The sequence below is a fragment of the Neophocaena asiaeorientalis genome, unplaced genomic scaffold, assembly GCF_003031525.2.
Source record: "Neophocaena asiaeorientalis asiaeorientalis breed wild unplaced genomic scaffold, Neophocaena_asiaeorientalis_V1.1 scaffold271, whole genome shotgun sequence".
Taxonomy (NCBI): domain Eukaryota; kingdom Metazoa; phylum Chordata; class Mammalia; order Artiodactyla; family Phocoenidae; genus Neophocaena; species Neophocaena asiaeorientalis.
Genome location: NW_020175318.1, coordinates 456105 through 476978, shown reverse-complemented (window position 1 = coordinate 476978; position 20874 = coordinate 456105).

The following is a 20874-nucleotide window of genomic DNA, read 5'->3' as shown; positions in this document are numbered from 1 at the left end:
TGTGTATGTGGGGTGTTACAGTCCCCTATTTGATTTTGTTACTGTCGATTTCCCCTTTTATGGCTGCTAGTTTTTGCCTTATATATTGAGGTGCACCTATGTTGGGTGTATAAATATTTATAATTTTTATATCTTCTTCTTGGATTGATCCCTTGATCATTATGTAGTGTCCTTCATTTCTCTTTTAATAGTCTTTATTTAAAAGTCTATTTTACCTGATATGAGTATTGCTACTCCAGCTTTCTTTTGATTTCTATTTGCATGGAATATCTTTTTCCATCCCCTCAGTTTCCATCTGTATGTGTTCCTAGGTCTGAAGTGGGTCTCTTATAGACAGTATATATATGGGTCTTGTTTTCGTATCCATTCAGCCAGTCTATGTGTTTTGGTTGGAGTATTTAATCCATTTACATTTAAGGTAGTTATTGAGATGTATGTTCCTATTACCATTTTCTTAATTGTTTTGGGTTTGTTATTGTAGGTCTTTTCCTTTTCTTGTGTCTCCTTCCTAGAGTTCCTTTAGCATTTGTTGTAAAGCTGGTTTGGTGGTGCTGAATTCTCTTAGCTATTGCTTGTTTGTAAAGGTTTTAATTTTTCCATCAAATCTGAATGAGATCCTTGCTGGATAGAGTAATCTTCATTGTGGGTTTTTCCTTTTCATCACTTTAAAGATGTCCTGCCACTCCCTTCTGCCTTTCAGAGTTTCTGCTGAAAGATCAGCTGTTAACCTTATGGGGATTCCTTTGTATGTTCTTTGTTGTTTTTAATACTTTTTCTTTGTATTTAATTTTTGATAGTTTGATTAATATGTGTCTTGGCATGTTTCTCCTTGCATTTATCCTGTATGGGACTCTCTGTGCCTCCTGAACTTTATTACCTATTTATTTTTCCATGTTAGGGAAGTTTCTGACTATAGTCTCTTCAGATATTTTCTCAGTCCCCTTCTTTCTCTCCTGTTCTTCTGGAACCCTATAATTCGAGTGTTGTTGCATTCAATGTTGTCCCAGAGGTCTCTCAAACTGTCCTCAATTCTTTCCATTCTTTTTTCTTTATTATACTCTGTGGTAGTTATTTCCACTATTTTATCTTCCAGGTCACTTATCTGTTCTTCTGCCTCAATTATTCTGCTATTGATTCCTTCTAGAGAATTTTTCATTTCATTTATTGCATTGTTCATCATTGTTTGTTTGCTCTTTAGTTCTTCTAAATCCTTGTGAAACATTTCTTGTATTTTCTCCATTCTGTTTCCAAGATTTTGGATCATCTTTACTATCATTACTCTGAATTTTTTTTCAGATAGACTGCCTATTTCCTCTTCATTTTTTAGGTGTGGTGGGTTTTTACCTTGCTCCTTCATATGCTGTGTGTTTCTCTGTCTTCTCATTCTGCTTAAGCTACTGTGTTTGGGGTCTCCTTTTTGCAGCCTGCAAGTTCGTAGTTCCCATTGTTTTTGGTCTGCCCCCAATGGCTGCCCCCAGTGGCTAAGGTTGGTTCAGTGGGTTGTGTAGGCTTCCTGGTGGAGGGGACTAATGCCTGTGTTCTGGTGGGTGAGGCCGGATCCTGTTCTTCCGATGGGCAGGTATGCACCTGATGGTATGTTTTGGGGTGTCTGTGACCTCATTTTGATTTTAAGCAGCCTCTCTGATAATGGGTGGGGTTGTGTTCCTGTCTTGCTAGTTGTTTGGCATAGACTGTCCAGGAATGTTGCTTGCAGGTTGTTGAGTGAAGCTGGGTCTTGGCATTGAGATGGAGATCTATGTGAGATTTTTGCCATTTGATAAGACGTGGAGCTGGTAGGTCTCTGGTGGAGCAGTGTCCTGAACTTGGCTCTCCCACCTCAGAGGCACAACAAAGATGACAGGCCAGAGCCCCAAGACTCTGTCATCTACAATCTCAGAATAAAAGGGAGAAAGAAAGAAAGAAAGAAAGAAAGAAAGAAAGAAAGAAAGAAAGAAAGAAAAGAAAAGAAAATAAATAAAATTTTATTAAACTAAAAAAATTAAAAAGTAATTAAAAGAAACAGAAAGAAAGAAAGAAGAAAGCAACCAAACCAAAAGACAAATCCACCAATGATAACCAGTGCTAAAAACTATACTATAAAAAATGGACAGACAGTACCCTTGGATAAATAGTAAAAGCTAAGCTATACAGACCAAATCACACACAGAAGCATATACATACACACTCAAAAAAAGAGAAAAAGGGAAAAAATATATATATATTGTTCCTCCCAAAGTCCAGCACATCAATTTCAGAAGATTCTTTGCCTATTCAGGTGTTCTGCAGATGCAGGGTACTTCAAGTTGATTGTGGAGATTTAATCTGATGCTCCTGAGGCTGCTGGGAGAGAATTCCCTTTCTCTTCTTTGTTCACACAGCTCCTGGGGTTCAGCTTTGGATTTGGCCCCATTTCTGTGTGTAGGTCGCCTGAGGGCGCCTGTTCCTGCTCAGACAGAAAGGGGTTAAAGGAGCAGCTGATTAGGGGGCTCTGGCTCACTCAGGTCAGAGGGAGTGAGGGGTACGGATGCAGGGTGAGCCTGCGGCGGCAGAGGCCAGCATGACGTTGCAACAGCCTGAGGTGCCGTATGTTCTCCCAGGGAAGTTGTCCCTGGATCACAGGACCCTGGCAGTGGTGGGCTGCACAGGCTCCCGGGAGGGGAGGTATGGATAGTGACCTGTGCTTGCACACAGGCTTCTTGGTGGCTGTAGCAGTAGCCTTAGTGTCTCATGCCCGTCTCTGGGGTCTGTGCTGATAGCTGTGGATTGTGCCCGTCTCTGGAGCTTGTTTAGGTGGTGCTCTGAATCCCCTCTCCTCGTGCACCTTGAAAAAGAGAGGCAAGAAAATGTCTCTTGCCTCTTAGGCAGGTCCAGACTTTTTCCTGGACTCCCTCCCGGCTAGCTGTGGCGCACTAGCCCCCTTCAGGCGTGTTTACACAGCCAACCCCAGTCTTCTCTCTGGGATCTGACCTCTCAAGCTGGAGTCTCAGCTCCCAGCCCCCACCCGTCCCAGCAGGTGAGCAGACAAGCCTCTCAGGCTGGTGACTGTGCAGGAATCTCTCCACTTTGCCCTCTGCATCCCTGTTGCTGTGCTCTCTACTGTGGCTCCAAAGCTTCCCCCCCCAACATCCGCAGTCTCCACCGACGAAGGGGCTTCCTAGTGTGTGGAAACCTTTTCTCCTTCATAGCTCCCTCCCACTGGTGCAGGCCCCGTCCCTATTTTTGGTCTCTGTTTTTTCTTTTCTCTTTTGCCCTACACAGGTATGTGGGGAGTTTCTTGCCTTTTGGGAGGTCTGAGGTCTTCTGCCAGCGTTCAGTAGGTATTCTGTAGGAGTTGTTCCACATGTAGATGTATTTCTGATGTATTTGTGGGGAGGAAGGTGATCTCCACATCTTACTCTTCTGCTATCTTGAAGCTCCTCTCCTGGGCTATTTCTGTTTTTGTCTATTGTGAATAAAGTGGTTCTATAGATTTTTGTTTGGCCATTTTTGTAGAAAGTAGTCTTTTATTTTTCCTGTATATATACCTAAAAGTAGTTATGGGCTCATAGTGAGGCTTTGTAAGAAACTACCAAACTATTTTCCAAAGTGATTGCACCATTTTACCAGTGATGAGTAAGAATGACAATTACCCATCATCACCAACCCTTGGTATTATCAGTCTTTTTGTCATTCTAATGGATGTGAAGTGAAATCTCATTGTGGTTTTAATTTGCATTTCTCTGATGACTAATGATGCCAATCACCATTCATATGTGGTGGAGATATATTTATCCTCTTTTATGAAGTGTCTTTTCAAGTCTTTGCCAATTTACTTGCATTTTTTATTATCATTGATTTGATGGTATCCTTTATGTATTCTGGGTACAAGTCCTTTCTCAAATATTCATATTTATTCCCTGACTGTAGCTTATTTTTCATTTTCATAGCAGTGCCTTTTGGTGAGCTGAAGTTTTTAATTTGAAAAATTCTGATTTATAATTCTTTTCTGTTTAGTCAGTATTTGTTGTCTATCACAAGGATGCTATGCTAATCTCCTACATTTTCTGTAATTTTATTATTTTAGCTTTTTATGTTTTGAGGCCTTATTTCTAAGTAATTCTTCTAAAACATCTTTCAACTTACTTCTTGGTTATTAATCTTTTCATTTTTTCTATTTCTTGAGAAATTTTAGAAATCCATGGTTTTTCATAAAAATATACTTTAAGGATTCTGTATGTTAATTTATACATGTATACAAAAATATAATTTGTATTAATACATAAGTGTAATTAAATATATACATTTTTCAAAGATGCCATCTATTTTTTCTTTCCTGCTTCCCTCTCCTTACAGCAATGTCTTTTCCTGAGTATACATTAATAACCTATACCTATCTATCTATCTATTTATCCATCTATCTACCTACCTACCTATCATCTAGTCTATCTATTGTTGAATAGATTTCTTTCACTCTAACAAGTGAATGTTATCAAGGCTTGATAGAGGAACCTCAAGTTACAGTCTTTTCTTCTTAATTTGTACATGCTATTCCAATTTTTTCTAGGTTCTAGTACTGTTAGGGAGCAATCTGATGTCGTTCTGATATTTTTGTATCATTATTTCCATTAAAAAATTTTTTACATTTATTTTTCTCTGATGGCATTTGCTTTTTTTTCCAAATCTAGTGATTAGAATGGCATGCACCCTCTTTTTATTCTACTTATTATTACCTTTAAAGTGAAAAACTCTTCTGGATTTGTGTTTCTCTAAGTATAAATGGTAAAATTGCTATTTTATATACCCAGTGTAAGATGAGAAATTCTTATACTTTCTTCCTTCTCCCTTTACTTTTTATGGCCTGCCACTTAATTTGTTTGCAGGTAAGTTGGTTTAGTTTTTCCTATTTTTATGGTTATTGGCTTTCTATTTTTTTAACCTTTAAAAGTTTTGCTGAGATAGATCTAGAAATGAGTATTCTATCTTAAATTCTGAGAAAAATCCTTTTAAATTTGCAAATTCAATTCTTTTTTTACTGGCTGATTTTTTCTCTTGCATTATTTCATGTTTATTGCTTCCTACTTTTCTTTTGAAATTCTTTTCAAATATGCAGTGGATCTCCTCAGCCTGTCCTCTAAGCCCTGTACCTTTTCTCACATCATTTTTAATGCTATTGTCTTTCCCTCAGTTCTTTTAAGGTATTTTTTTTAACTTGATTTTGTTCCCTCATTTTTGTGAGTGTGTGTGTGTGTGTGTGTGTGTGTGCATGTTTCAAAGGATGGATGGTATGGAGATATGGTTTTTTGTCTGGACAGCCTCAGATTACTTTGCTCATTATTGAAGCTTTGGTAGGGTGTCTACCACCCCTGTGACTGTGCACACAGCACCCTATATTCCAAAGTTCCCAGTAGCACTTCTTGGTTGATGACTGTGTATTAACTTAATAAACTTGCTAAATAATTTTCTTTCAGCTTTTAAACAGTCTTCTATGCTAAATATTCTCAAGCCATAACACCTCAACTTCAATAAAAAGAAATTTAGCTGTGAGGGAAAATTCTTAAAATCCTCCTCACCAGTTTCCATACTATTCATATTTCCTTCTTGATGGTCAGCATATCAGCTTCAGTTATGAAACATTCTATATGAATATTAAAATATGGAAGTGTGTTTTCCACTAAGTGCTGTGGTGTCACTGGGTTTTATGATCACAACATGCTACGTGAAGTGGGACATGTTCCTTCTCTCTTTTACCAGAGGAACAAGATATTCTTGAGAGGTTGGGTGAGTAACCTTAAGTCATACATCAATTAAACAAGGTGTTCCATTTAGCACTCAGCTCTCCTGACAGTCCCTGCTTGGGGTTCATGCTACATTTTAATGTAGCTCTTAAATATGTATGACATAATTCTTAGCTTGCCATGCCGTCTTGCTTGTCCAGAGTCCCCATTCATCTCAATCTCTTGAATGTCTTGTACCCCATTATTCCTTGTCTAAGTTCCAGTTTTAAAATATAAGTAAAAAATTCATGATGCATATTGGGCAGAATACATGATCAGATTCGATACATATTCAAACTAATAGAATCAATTGAGGGTCTCTGGAAGCATTTAGCAATATTTAGTCTTTAGGATACTGGGTCACTGGTTTGTTGTTTGCTTTGAATATTGCCTCCCACTCATTGTTCTTTGAATACTTTCGCATTATTACTTGTGACTAAAGTCATCAAGGGAATAACTAGTTTATATTTTTAGAATTTTAATTGGTAAATTATATTCCCACACATTAAAAAGGTATTTTCTATTGTGAACCAATAAATGTAGTGCTAATTGCCACACAGGGATTTACTCCAAAGAATATTTCTAATCTTACAGAAAATCTCTACCCACTTCCCCTTGGACATGATACATAGCCCAAATTCTTGTAACCATTGATATTTCTTTCTGTGTGATTAGCTGTTAGTAGTATATTTAAGAAATGACATATTGAGCAAAAGATTTCATAAATTGTAAATAGGAAGCCTATAAGACATCTACCTTATATATCATGAGGAAATGTACCCTACCAAACCATAGGATCTGACTGTAGATTGTAGTGCCTGTTTGAATTTCAGAGATAAAACAGACATTAATTGAAAATGAATTGACAGCTAATGAATTGAAAATGAAGTGATAGACCTTAGATTCTATTACTGTGGGAGTGGACAACCAAAATGTGGAAGATATTTATTATGTAATGCTATGCAATGGTTAGAAGCAATGAACTGGCAGTACATTAAGCACTACGCTCAGTTTTAAAATGTAGATTTTAAGAAGAAGAGTAAGAATTAGAACTATATCCATACAGTTTAGGGAAATTAAAAACAGTTATACACACTTAAACATGCCTACAATGTGCAAGGGAAATTTCCATATGCAAGGTCATATATTGGTCACATTTGACTGAATTCCTGGGTAGAGGAAGGGAAATGGAATGGGGATCAAGAATAGAAGGGAACCTGAAAATAATATAATATTGTATGGTAATTATAATTCAAAAATAATAGTAATTAAGGACTTTATATGGACCAAAGATGAAATCTTGCCAATAGTTGAGGATCATGATTAACTCAACTCTTCACCAGTAGAATTAAAATTATATGCAGAATATTGCTCTTCTGGGAAGACTACTGAACAGAGAGTCAGAAGACTTAATTCTAGTATATGCACTGCCATATTTTCTATGCTACTGCCTAACAGTACAAACTTATAACCAAGTTTTGGATCAAAATTTGCTCTAAGTGCAGGTTTTGCCATTACACTCCATTAAATTTCCTCTAGTGTTAAGCTTTGTTATAAATATATTCTTTTATTCATACATACAGCTAGGGTTAGACACATATGTATGATTACTAGAAGTGATATTCTTTTTTTTCTCAAACTTTTTCATCATTACTTTATTTATTATGGTGATCTGTGATCAGTGATTTTTTTTTTTATTTTTTAAAATCTTCATTGGAGTATAATTGCTTTACAATAGTGTGTTAGTTTCTGCTTTATAACAAAGTGAATCAGCTATACATACACATATATCCCTAAATCTCTTCCCTCTCGCATCTCCCTCCCTCCCACTCTCCCTATCCCACCCCTCTAGGTGGTCACAAAGCACCGAGCTGATCTCCCTGTGCCATGTGCCTGCTTCCCACTAGCTATCTATTTTATATTTGGTAGTATATATAAGTCCATGCCACTCTCTCACTTCGTCCCAGCTTACCTATCTCCCTCCCTGTGTCCTCAAATGCATTCTCTACATCTGCATCTTTATTCCTGTCCTTCCTCTAGGTTCTTCAGAACCATATATATATATATATATATTCCATGTATATGTGTTAGAATATGGTATTCGTTTTTCTCTTTCTGACTTATTTCACTCTGTATGACAGATGCTATGTCCATCCAACTCACTACAAATAACTCAATTTCACTTCTTTTTATGGCTGAGTAATATTCCATTGTATATATGTGCCACATCTTCTTTATCCATTCATCTGTCAATGGACACTTAGGTTCCTTCCATGTCCTGGCTATTGTAAATAGTGCTACAATGAACATTGTGGTACATGACTCTTTTTGAATTATGGTTTTCTCAGGTAATATGCCCAGTAGTGGGACTGCTGGGTCATATGGTAGCTCTATTTGTTCTTTTTAAAGGAATCTCCATACTGATCCCCATAGTTGATATATCAATTTACATTCCCAACAACAGTGCAAAAGGGTTCCCTTTTCTCCACAGCCTCTCCAGCATTTATTGTTTGTAGAATTTTTGATGATGGCCATTCTGACTGGTGTGAGGTGATACCTCATTGTAGTTTTGATTTGCATTTCTGTAATGATTAGGGATGTTGAGCATTCTTTCATGTGTTTGTTGGCAATCTGTATATCTTCTTTAGAGAAATGTCTATTTAGGTCTACTGCCCGTTTTTGGATTGGGTTGTTTGTTTTTTGATATTGAGTTGCATGAGCTGCTTGTAAATTTCAGAGATTAATCCTTTGTCAGTTGCTTCACTTGCAAATATTTTCTCTCATTCTGAGGGTTGTCTTTTGGTCTTATTTATGGTTTCCTTTGCTGTGCAAAAGCTTTGAAGTTTCATTAGGTCCCATTTGTTTTTTTGTTTTTATTTCCATTTCTCTAGGTGGGTGAAAAAGGATCTTGCTGTGGTTTATGTCATAGAGTGTTCTGTCTATGTTTTCGTCTAACAGTTTGATAGTGTCTGGCCTTACATTTATGTCTTTAATCCATTTTGAGTTTATTTTTGTGTATGGTGTTAGGGAGTGTTATAATTTCATTCTTTTACATGTAGCTGTCCAGTTTTCCCAGCACCATTTATAGAAGAGGTAATCTTTTCTCCATTGTATATTCTTGCCTCCTTTATCAAAAATAAGGTGACCATATGTGCATAGGTTTATCTCTGGGCTTTCTGTCCTGTTCCATTGATCTATATTTCTGTTTTTGTGCTAATACCATACTCTCTTGATTACTGTAGGTTTGTAGTATAGTCTGAAGTCTAGGTGCCTGATTCCTCCAGCTCCATTTTTTCTTTCTCAGGATTGCTTTGGCTATTTGGAGTTTTTTGTGTTTCCATACAAATTGAGAAATTTTTGTTCTACTTCTGTGAAAAATGCCAGTGGTAGTTTGATAGGGATTGCATTGAATCTGTAGATTGCTATGGGTAGTACAGTCATTTTCACAATGTTGATTCTTCCAATCCAATAATATGGTGTATCTCTCCATCTGTTTGTATGATCTTTGATCTCTTTCATCAGTGCCTTATAGTTTCTGAGTACAGGCATTTTATCCCCTTAGGTAGGTTTGTTCCTAGGTATATTATTTATTTCTTTTTGCAACGGTAAATGGAAGAGTTTATTTAAATTCTCTTTCTGATTTCTCATCATTTGTTTATAGGAATGCAAGAGATTTCTGTTCATTAATATGTATCTTACTGCTTTACCAAATTCATTGATTAGATCTAGTAGTTTTCTGGTAACATCTTTAGGATTCTCTATGTATAGATTCATGTCATCTGCAAATAGTGACAGCTTTACTTCTTCTTTTCCTATATGGATTCATTTTATTTCTTTTTCTTCTCTGATTGCTGTGGCTAACCCTTCCAAAATTACACTGAGTAATAGTGGTAGGGGTAGGCAACCTTGTCTTGTTCCTGATCTTAGTGGAAATGGTTTCAGTTTTTCACCATTGAGAAAGATGTTGTCTGTGAGTTTGTCATATATGGCCTTTATTATGTCCAGGTAAGTTTCCTCTATGCCTGTTTTCTGGAGAGCTTTTATCATAAATGGGTGTTGAATTTTGTCAAAAGATTTTTCTTTATCTATTGAGATGATCATATGGTTTTTATCCTTCAGTTTTTTAATATGGTTCACCACATTGATTGGTTTGTGTATATTGAATCCTTGCATTCCTGAGGTAAACCACACTTGATCATGGTGTATGATCCTTTTAATGTACTGTAGGACTCCGCTTGCTAGTATTTTGTTGAGGATTTTTGCATCTATGTTCATCAGTGATATTGGCCTGTAGTTTTCTTTCCTTGTGACATCTTTGTCTGGTTTTGGTATCAGGGCGATGGTGGCCTCATAGAACGAGTTTGGGTGTGTTCCTCTCTCTGTTATATTTTGGAAGATTTTGAGAAGGATAGGTGTTAATTCTTCTCTAAATGTTTGATAGAATTCACCTGTGATGCCACCTGGTGCTGGGCTTTTGTTTGTTGGAAGATTTTTAATCACAGTCTCAATTTCAGTGCTTGTGATTGGTCTGTTTATATTTTGTGTTTCTACCTTGTTCAGTTTCGGAAGGTTGTGCTTTTCTACGAATTTGTCCATTTCTTCTAGGTTGTCCATTTAATTGGCATATAGTTGCTTATAGTGATCTCTTATGATCTTTTGTATTTCTGCAGTGTCAGTTGTTAATTCTCCTTTTTCATTTCTAATTCTATTGATTTGAGTCTTCTCCCTTTTTTTCTTGATGAGTCTGGCTAATAATTTATCAATTTTGTTTATCTTCTTAACGAATCAACTTTTAATTTTATTGATCTTTGCTATTGTTTACTTCATTTCTTTTTCTTTTATTTCTGATCTGACCTGTATGATTTCTTTCCTTGTGCTAACTTTGAGGGGATTTTTTCTTCTTTCTCTAATTGCTTTAAGTTAAAGTTAATTTTTTTTATTTCAGATTTTTCTTGTTTCTTGAGGTAGGATTATATTGCTATAAACTTCCCTCTTAGAACTGTTTTTGCTGCATCCCATATGTTTTGGGTTGCCATGTTTTCATTGTCACTTGTTTCTACATATTTTTTTGGTTTTCTCTTCAATTGCTTCATTGATCTCTTGGTTACTAAGTAGTGTGTTGTATAGCCTCCATGTGTTTGTATCTTTTACAGATTTTCTCCTGTTATTGATATCTAGTCTCACAGTGTTGTGGTCTGAAAAGATCCTTTATACAATTTCAATTTTCTTAAAATTACCAAGGTTTGTTTTGTGACCCAAGATATGATCTATCCTGAAGAATGTTCCATGAGCACTTGAGAGGAAAGTGTATTCTGTTGCTTTTGGATGGAATATCCTAGAAATATCAATTAAGTCCATTTTTTAAAATGTATCATTTAAAGCTTATGTTTCCTTATTTATTTTCATTTTGGATGATCTGTCCATTGGTAAAAGTGGGGTGTTAAAGTCCCCTCTTATGATTGTGTTACTGTCAATTTCCCCTTTTATGGCCATTAGTATTTGCCTTATGTATTGAGGTGCTCCTATGTTGGGTGCATAAACATTTACAGTTGTTATATCTTCATCTTTTATTGATCCCTTGATCATTATGTAGTTTCCTTCTTTGTCCCTTGTAATAGTCTTTATTTTAAAGTCTATTTTGTCTGATATGAGAATTGTTACTTCAGCTTTCTTTTGATTTCCTTTTGCATGGAATATCTTTTTCCATTCCCTCACTTTCCATCTGTGTGTGTCCCTTGTTTGGAAGTGGGTTTCATGTAGACATCATATATATGGGTCTTGTTTTTGTATCCATTTAACCAGTCTGTGTCTTTTGGTTGGAGCATTTAATACTTTTACATTCAAGTTGATTATCTGTATGTTTTCCTATTACCATTTTCTTAATTGATTTTGTTTTTTCTTGTGGGTCTTTTTCTTTTCTTGTGTTTCCTTCTTAGCAAAGTTCCCATAGCAGTTTTTGTGAAGCTGGTTTGGTGGTGCTGAATTCTCTTAGCTTTTGCTTGTCTTTAAAGGTTTTAATTTCTCCGTCAAATCTGAATGAGATCCTTGCTGGGTAGAGTAATCTTGGTTGTAGGTTTTTCCCTTTCATCACTTTAAATATGTCCTGCCACTCCCTTCTGGCTTGCAGAGTTTCTTCTGAAACATCAGCTGTTAACCTTATGAGGATTCCCTTGTGTGTTATTTGTTGTTTTTCCCTTGCTGCTTTTAATATGCTTTCTTTGTATTTAATTTTTGACAGTTTGATTAATATGTGTCTTGGCATATTTCTCCTTGGATTTATCCTGTATGGGACTCTCTGTGCTTCCTGGACTTGATTAACTATTTCCTTTCCTATATTAAGGAAGTTTTCAACTATAATCTCTTCAGATATTTTCTCAGTCCCTTTGTTTTTCTCTTCTTCTGGGACCCCTTAAATTCGAATGTTGGTGCTTTTTATGTTGTCCCAGAGGTCTCTGAGACTGTCCTCAATTCTTTTCATTCTTTTTTCTTTATTCTGCTCTGCAGCAGTTATTTCCACTATTTTATTTTCTAGGTCACCTATCTGTTCTTCTGCCTCAGTTATTCTGCTATTGATTCCTTCTTGAGAATTTTTAATTTCATTTATTGTTTGGTTCATCATTGTTTCTTTGCTCTTTAGTTCTTCCAGGTCCTTGTTAAACATTTCTTGTATTTCTTCCATTTTATTTCCAAGATTTTGGATCATCTTTACTATCATTACTCTGAATTCTTTTTCAGATAGACTGCCTATTTCCTCTTCATTTGTTTGGTCTGGTGGTTTTTTACCTTGCTCCTTCATCTGCTGTGTGTTTCTCTGTCTTCTTATTTTGCTTCACTTACTGTGTTTGGTGTCTCCTTTACTCAGGCTGCAGGTTCATAGTTTCTGTTGTTTTTGATGTCTGCCCCCAGTGACTACAGTTGATTCAGTGGGTTGTATATGCTTCCTGGTGGATGCAACTAGTGCCTGTTTTCTGGTGGTTGAGGCTGGGTCTTGTCTTTCTGGTGGGTAGGACTGCATCCGGTGCTGTGTTTTGGGGTGTCTGTGACCTTATGATTTTAGGCAGCCTCTCTGCTAATGGGTGGGGTTGTGTTCCTGTCTTTTTAGTTGTTTGGCATAGGGTGTCCAGCAGTGTAGCTTGCTGGTCATTGAGTGGATCCAGGTCTTAGCGTTGAGATGGATATCTCTGGAAGAGCTTTTGCCATTTAATATTACATGGAGCCGGGAGGTCTCTGGTGCACAAATGTCCTGAACTCAGCTCCCCCACCTCAGATGTCTGACACCCGGTTGGAGCACCAAGAACATGTCAGCCACACACCTCAGAAGAAAAGGGAGAAAGAAAGAAAGAAAGAAAAATAAATAATAATAAAATAAAGTTATTAGAATATAATTATTAAAAAAATTAGAAAGTAATAAAAAGAAGAAAATAAAAACGAAGGAAAGAAAGAGAGCAACTGAACCAAAAAGCTAATCTACCAATGATATAAGCATTAAAATCTATACTAAATAAATAACAACAGAGAGAGAGAACCATAGGAAAAATGGTAAAAGCAAAGCTATACAGACAAAATCACACAAAGAAACATACACATACACACTCAGAAAAAGAGAAAAAGAAAAAAAAAACTCTATATATATATATATAAAAGAAAAAGGAGGAAGAGAGCAACCAAATCAATAACAAATATACCAATGATAATAAACTCTAAATACTAAACTAAGATAAACATAAAGCTAGGAAAAAATTAGATGCAGAAAGCAAACCCCAAGTCTACTGTTGATCCCAAAGCCCACCACCTCAATGTTGGGATGATTCATTATCTATTCAGGTATTCCAGATGCAGTGTATATCGAGTTGACTGTGGAGATTTAATCCGCTGCTCCTGAGGCTGTTGGGAGAAACTTCCCTTTCTTTCTTTGTTCACACAGGTCTTGGTGTTCAGCTTTGGATTTGGCCCCATCTCTGCATGTAGGCTGCTTGAGGGTGTCTTTTCTTCACTCACAGGATAGAGTTAAAGGAGAAGCTGATCAGGGCACTCGGGCTCACTCAGGATGGTGCGAGGGAGGGGTAGAGAATGTGGGGTGATCCTGCAGCGGCAGAGGTTTGTGTGACGTTACAACAGCCTGAGGCGTGCTGTGTGTTCTCCCTGGGAAGTTATCCTTGGATCACAGGACCCTGGCAGTGGGGGGCTGCACAGGCTCCCGGGAGGGGAGGTGTGGATAGTGACCTGTGCTTGCACACAGGCTTCTTGGTGGTGGCAGCAGTAGCCTTAGTGTTTCATGCCCGTCTCTGGTGTCTGTGCTGATAGCTGTGGCTCACGTCCATCTCTGGAGCTCTTTTAGACGGTGCTCTGAATCCCCTCTCCTCGTGCACCCCGAAACAATGGTCTCTTGCCTCTTAGGCCGGTCCAGACTTTTCCCGGACTCCCTCCCGGCTATCTGTGGTGCACTAGCCCCCTTCAGGCTGTGTTCACATAGCCAACCCCAGTCCTCTTCCTGGAATCCTACCTCCGAAGCCGGAGCCTCAGCTCCCTGCAACAACCTGACCCGGCAGGTGAGCAGACAAGCCTCTCAGGCTGGTGGATGCTGGTCGGCACCGATCCTCTGTGTGGGAATTTCTCTGCTTTGCCCTCTGCACCCCTGTTGTTCCATGTCTCCGATGCTTCCCCTCCGCCACACCCTGTCTCTGTCAGTGAAGAGGTTTCCTAGTGTGTGGAAACTTTTCCTCCTTCACAGCTCCCTCCTAGATGTGCAGGTTCCGTCCCTATTCTTTTGTCTCTGTTTTATCTTTTTTCTTTTGCCCTACCCAGGTACGTGAGGAGTTCCTTGCCTTTTGGGAAGTCTGAGGTCTTCTGCCAGCATTCAGTAGGTGTTCTGTAGGAGTTGTTCCACATGTAGATGTATTTCTGATGTATTTGTGATGTGGAAAGTGATTTCCACATCTTACTCCTCCACCATCTTGAAGGTCTCCTGATCAGTGATCTTTGATGTAACTATTGTAATTATTTCAGGGGACTGTGAACTACACCTATATGAGATGACAAACTTAATCAATAAATCCTGTTTGGATTCTGACTGCTCCACTGAACAACCGACCATTCCCCTGTCTTTCTCCCTCTCCTTGGGCCTCCTTATTCCCTGAAATACAACAATAATGAAATTAGGTCAATTAATAACCCTACAACGATCTCTAAGTTTTCATGTGAAAGGAAGTGTTGCATGTCTCTCACTTAAAATCAAAAGTTAGAAAGGATTAAGCTTAGTGAGGAAGGCATGTCAAAAATGGATATAGGCCAAAAGCTAGGCCTCTTTTGCGAATAGTTAGCCAAGATTTGAATACAAAGGAAAAGTTATTGAAAAAACTTAAAAGTGCTACTTCAGTGAACACATGAATGACAAGAATGTGAAAGAGCTTTATTGCTGACATGGAGAATGAAATTTTGAGTGGTCTGGATAGAAAATCAAACCAGCCACATTTCCTTAATCCAAAGCCTAAAAAGGCCCTAAGTCTCTCTCATATTTTTTTTTTCTTTTAACATCTTCATTGGAGTATAATTGCTTTACAATATTGTCTTAGTTTCTGCTTTATAACAAAGTGAATCAGTTATACATATACATATGTTTCCATATCTCCTCCCTCTTGTGTCTCCCTCACACCCTCCCTATCCCACCTCTCTAGGCGGTCACAAAGCACTGAGCTGATCTCCCTGTGCTATACGGCTGCTTCCCACTAGCTATCTGTTTTACATTTGGTAGTGTATGTATGTCCATGCTACTCTCTCACTTCATCCCAGCTTACCCTTCCCCCACCCCATGTCCTCAAGTCCATTCTCTACATCTGTATCAGAACCTTTTTTTTTTTAACTCCATATATATGTGGTAGCATATGGTATTTGCTTTTCTCTTTCTGACTTACTTCACTCTATGACAGTCTCTAAATCCATCCAAGGAAGTGATATTCTTAATTTTAATTAAAAATTTGCTGGATAGAAGACTTTTTCTCTTTTACTCAGTATTAGGAAAATTGCTTTCCTAGCCTGTATACTATAGGACTCCTGCTGATGTACTTTTTGTGTGCCGGGACTTTGGTGGTAATCGTGTGCAAGCAATAGAGCCTGTGTTGCTGAAGTAAGTTACAGCTGTGCCCAAGAATCTTTTCACGCTAAATGCTAGGATGGAGTTAAAGGCTGGATTAGAACTTCAGGAATTATTCAAAATCCAAATATGCTGTCAGAACAGGTTTGCCTTCTGGATGCACTCCTTATGCCTGGCTTTGTCACTCATGCCTGGTATCACACTCTGGCTTCTGCTTACCTGCCTGTTTCTTTGATCTGTTGCTATTTTTCTGTTACTATTGACTTGGCGTGGCTCTAGCATAGATGGGATGCTTCCTTCACAAAATTAGTGGTAGTTGGTGGCAGCTGTCTTCTTCCTAAAAGCTTCTATAAAGGAAACGTCTGGATCCTAATCCAGTGCCCTGTAATCCTTTGTTATCTCCATAACAATCCTTTGCTGCCGCCACTCTACTTCCATTCATTTTGGTATTCTGGCCCCAATTACATTAAGGAATTTACAATTGCTCTTTGATAAGAAAGATGGAACTATCCCTTTTGAGTCCAAATCCTGGATTGGACTAAATTACACCAACAATTCACATTTGTTACATTCCTGTAGCACCAATATCCTCACCTTGGTACAAGAAAAACATGTCAGATATGCAGCTGTTACTACATCTAAAAAAGCTTTTCCTAGACAAGATTCTCTCACACTCACATTTTCTTAACATTTTAAAGGGATTTAAGTACTTATTTCGTGACAACTTTGAATAAAATCTTGGGGAGTTTCTATTGCCTTGACAGCTTTTTCATGAAAATCTGTCCCCTCCATCATCAAAGAGTGGGGGAAGAGACTTCTGATTTCAGCGACATAGAAGACTGATTTAACACAGGCCTCCTCTTAGTAGAAATAAAACTTTAAATGCATATTAACAGAATCTATCAAAAATTTAAATATGTAAGTGCTGAGCTTGAAAAAAGAAAAGGAAAATCCGAATGCTCACACCAGAGATTAAAGCCAGAGCAGTAAGCATGTTAGCCAATGTCCCAGCAAACTGGGACCTAGCACTCTTGATTATAGGAACTTAGCCCAGGGGCTGAATTTCTAACATCTGTATAAGGACAGGAGGCAGGAGCCTTGGCTTGTAGAAGATGAGGAGCTTGAATTAAGACTCGCACTTGCTCAGGGAGATTCTGTGTACCCTGCCTGACATTCTGGAGGTGGGGCGAAATCTCCCATGAGCAGTCCAAGCCACAAGTTGTGACATGTTTGGATTTTGTGACCAAACTTATATTTTGGCATGATGTGGAAATTCCTAAGCCAGGAAACTAATTATAAAACTTAGTCCCATACTGGTAAAACCCATGGATCTCTCTGTAGAAGCAAATACATCACCACTCTGTAGGGACTTTTCTACAGCTCAGGCTCTACAGAGGCCCCAGAGTTAAGGCAATCCCTGGTAAAAATTACAAACCAAAGGAAGAGGTAATCCACTGTGGAGGGCCAGAAGCTATATACTAAGAACTTAGGTAAAAAAAATCTGAAAAATATAGAATACATATGCTTTAAATGACTTAGGGATAAAGAAGGACTTTATCCTTTAAACCAAAATAAAATAATAGAATACAGTGAGATTTAAAAGGAAGAAAGGACTAAAGGAGGAAGGAAGATTCTGAGCTGTCATATATTAAAATATTTTGTTCCGGGCTTCCCTGGTGGCACAGTGGTTGGGCGTCCACCTGCCGATGCAGGGGACACGGGTTCGTGACCCGGTCCGGGAGGATCCCACGTGCCGCGGAGTGGCTGGGCCCGTGAGCCATGGCCGCTGGGCCTGCGCGTCCGGAGCCTGTGCTCCGCAACGGGAGAGGCCACAGCAGTGAGAGGCCCGCGTACTTAAAAAAAAAAAAAAAAAAAATTTTGTTCCCCCTCATGTTTCGTAATGTCCTACTATGTATTTATGTTTGTAATATAACCATATATATATATAATTATAATAATTAAATATAGTTTATTATAGTATATAATATAATTATATGATATAAATTATATATATGATCTCAACATGGGGTCAAATCTATTCTAACAAATGCCATTAAAACCAAATTTATAACAGCAAAAAAATTTCAATTCCACCCAATGACTACCAATTAACCTAGTTTTTAAAAAATTTTTCATAATGAAGGTTGTTACTTATAGTTATGAAAAGTTTCTTAGAAAAATCCAATATTTAAAGATCCAAGTGTCTTACATATATTTCTCTTGAGTAAATACATTTCACAAAAGTAGTGTTTAATCAGACACCAGGTATTTCCATTCTCTAATACTAAAACATAATAAAGTACTCACCTCATTGCAAAGTTGAAGTACATGATGTTTTATGTATTTTAAGATAAACTGTGTCATGGACAGTAGAATTTTTTAAGACCCTTCAACTACAAGCACTGCCTTTAATCGTCTTTTAGTGAGTGCTCTTGTATTTTATTCAACTCGTTCATTCTAAATTCAGTGCTGTGATTACTACTTGTCTCTGTTGAATTTCAATGTCAGCCTTTCCAATTGTTTTCTAAATGCTCAATTCTTTACTTCTGTACAATAGATTTCTTATACTGTATAGAATTCCAATCAACATTCCTCAGGGCCCTTTGCACTCTTAAAATATCTTCTTTCCCTAAGTTAGAAATGCTTGCATTGTTTTCTCTTCATAAACAGCATATTCTCTTGAGCATTTGAAATCAAATAATAAGTCAATAACTAGATTTGAGATGCTTCACAGCTTCAATCTGATTTATCATATTTGGCTGAATTTTTAGGAAAGTTTCCAGGAAAAAATTAAAAATAGATTAAAAGGATAGAAAACAAAACTCAAAAAACTTCTCTTCATAAAGACTAGCCAAAGTAACTCTTAGAAACAAAAAACAATGTGACTCGAGAACAGAACTTTAACTCTTTTCTATAATTAAATTGCCCTTATCCCAATCTATGTTAATGTAATTAAAATCTTTCATGGTCAATATTCGAGCTTTTCCATGGTCGTTCCCTGTTAGTCTTAAGAAAAGTTACTCCCTTCAGTTTCTTTCCAGATTGTTTTCATGTAAAAAGTGGCATTTTCAAGATTGGGTAGATCCCAACTTTTGAGTGAGTAAAAGAGACAAAGAGTGAGAATGAGGGAGGAAGACTGTCAAAGAAGAGAAAAAGAGAGAGAGAGAGAGAGAGGGAGAGAGATTTGATCATAATGCAATTAACAGATTGGTTTTGACCACTAACTACATTCCCTAGATACTTGCTTGATTAACTGCATATTTTTTTCTTCCAGGTAACCATGATAAAGAAGACTGGCTTAGTCTATATTTAAAACATTTCATGTATCACATTTATAACATGCTCAAGGATTTATAAATGTCCAAGGATGCAATCAGGACTAGAGAAGTGAAATGAACATAAACTAAATCTAATTTCTGCCTTCAAGACACTTAGGCTCTTGACCGAAGTCAAGGTAAAATATCAATAGGAAAAGCAAAACACTACACCAATTGATCATCTTATCTATAGGTTGTCAACGCATCAGTATGTGTTAATTTTGTCCTTGCTGTTTAAAGATTTGGTGTATTTGAACCTCTATAACGGCTTTGCATGTCACATAGCCTTTCTTGGTTTATAATCAGAGGACACAAGCTCATGGCCAGACAATATGCTTTGTGAAATTTACAGAATAATATTTAAAGCTTTGAATTGTTTGTCAAATATTGAAAATTGGAGAATTTCAAAAATTCCAGATTTCTGAATTTTCTCAAACATACCAAAGATCCATGGACAATGAGTCTGCAATTACAGAAGGGAATAGTTCGTGATAAAGGAATAAGGTCTGTTCCTTTAGACTGGGTTTACCTATAGCTTCTACCTGGTCTGCTTTTACTCTTTATATTAATTGCCTACAGGTCCATGGATTCACAAACCTATACACTAGAAACACCTGGAAGGTTTTAAAAAGTATGGAAACCCAGACTTCCTTAATACCGGGTCCCAACCACATAGGTTGGGATTTATGGGTTCAGTAGAATGTGGTTATTGGTATGAATGTATATTTAAACAAACCCCAAAACAAACCAATTATACTCCAATAAAGATGTTAAAAATAAAAAACAAAACAAAACAAAAACAGTGGTTCTGTGTAACCACAGTAGAACGATTGTTGTGACATTTGAGGTTTTATCCACTGTTTTATATTTCCAATAGCCTAACCATGAAATAAGAGTATTTCTTTCTAGTTCGGTTCTGTTCTGGGCTTTAATTTTGAAGCACTAACATAAACCACATTGCTTAGTATTTGCTGAGAGTGAAAAATCATGTCACCTCACATGATCTAGGATCTGGGGACAGTTTGGTAGTCCAGAGCCTCATTTGGTTTTGTCTTTGTGTCCAAAGATGACCAGGTTCAAGGGAAATGATTCTGGTCAATTAAACTCATAGCTAATTGGTATATTTATTAGTTTATGATAAAAAGTTTAAATGAAAACAGAACTTCCAAACAGAGGGAGCAAGTGTGTTCTTAGGTCAGTAAATTATTTTCCCAAGATGAAAGCCTATGAAGTCAAGTTATGATCAAACAGCTGTTTTGTAAACCTCATATCAGAACAAAGAAAGTGAAGACAATTGTCACATCTGTTGCGTTGATGACCAGAACATGAGTGTCTAGTACTTTGGGCTTCTTTGACGTCTGTCTCACTACAACCACAAATCCGGCCTGGCGTGTTTGTTTGGTTTGGGGTTTTTCCTAAACCTCCTCAAGTTTGCATTTGCTGATGACTGTTTGTACTGAACCCCCTCAACGGATGGCCCTTCCCATCCAATGGGGTACAATTTTGCTAGTTTAATTTCAAATATAAAATCTGCCTTTAAATTCTGTGGGCATCTCATGATAAACCTCTATATACTAAAATATTATGAATTAACTTTTCATGAATGAGTATCTTTCATGCTCTATTGAAGTGGTAGCTCCTTGAGGGAAAAATATAACATGTTATACTTGGTAATTCTCTTCATTTGTTTCATTTTCAAGTTGCTGTCAGGACT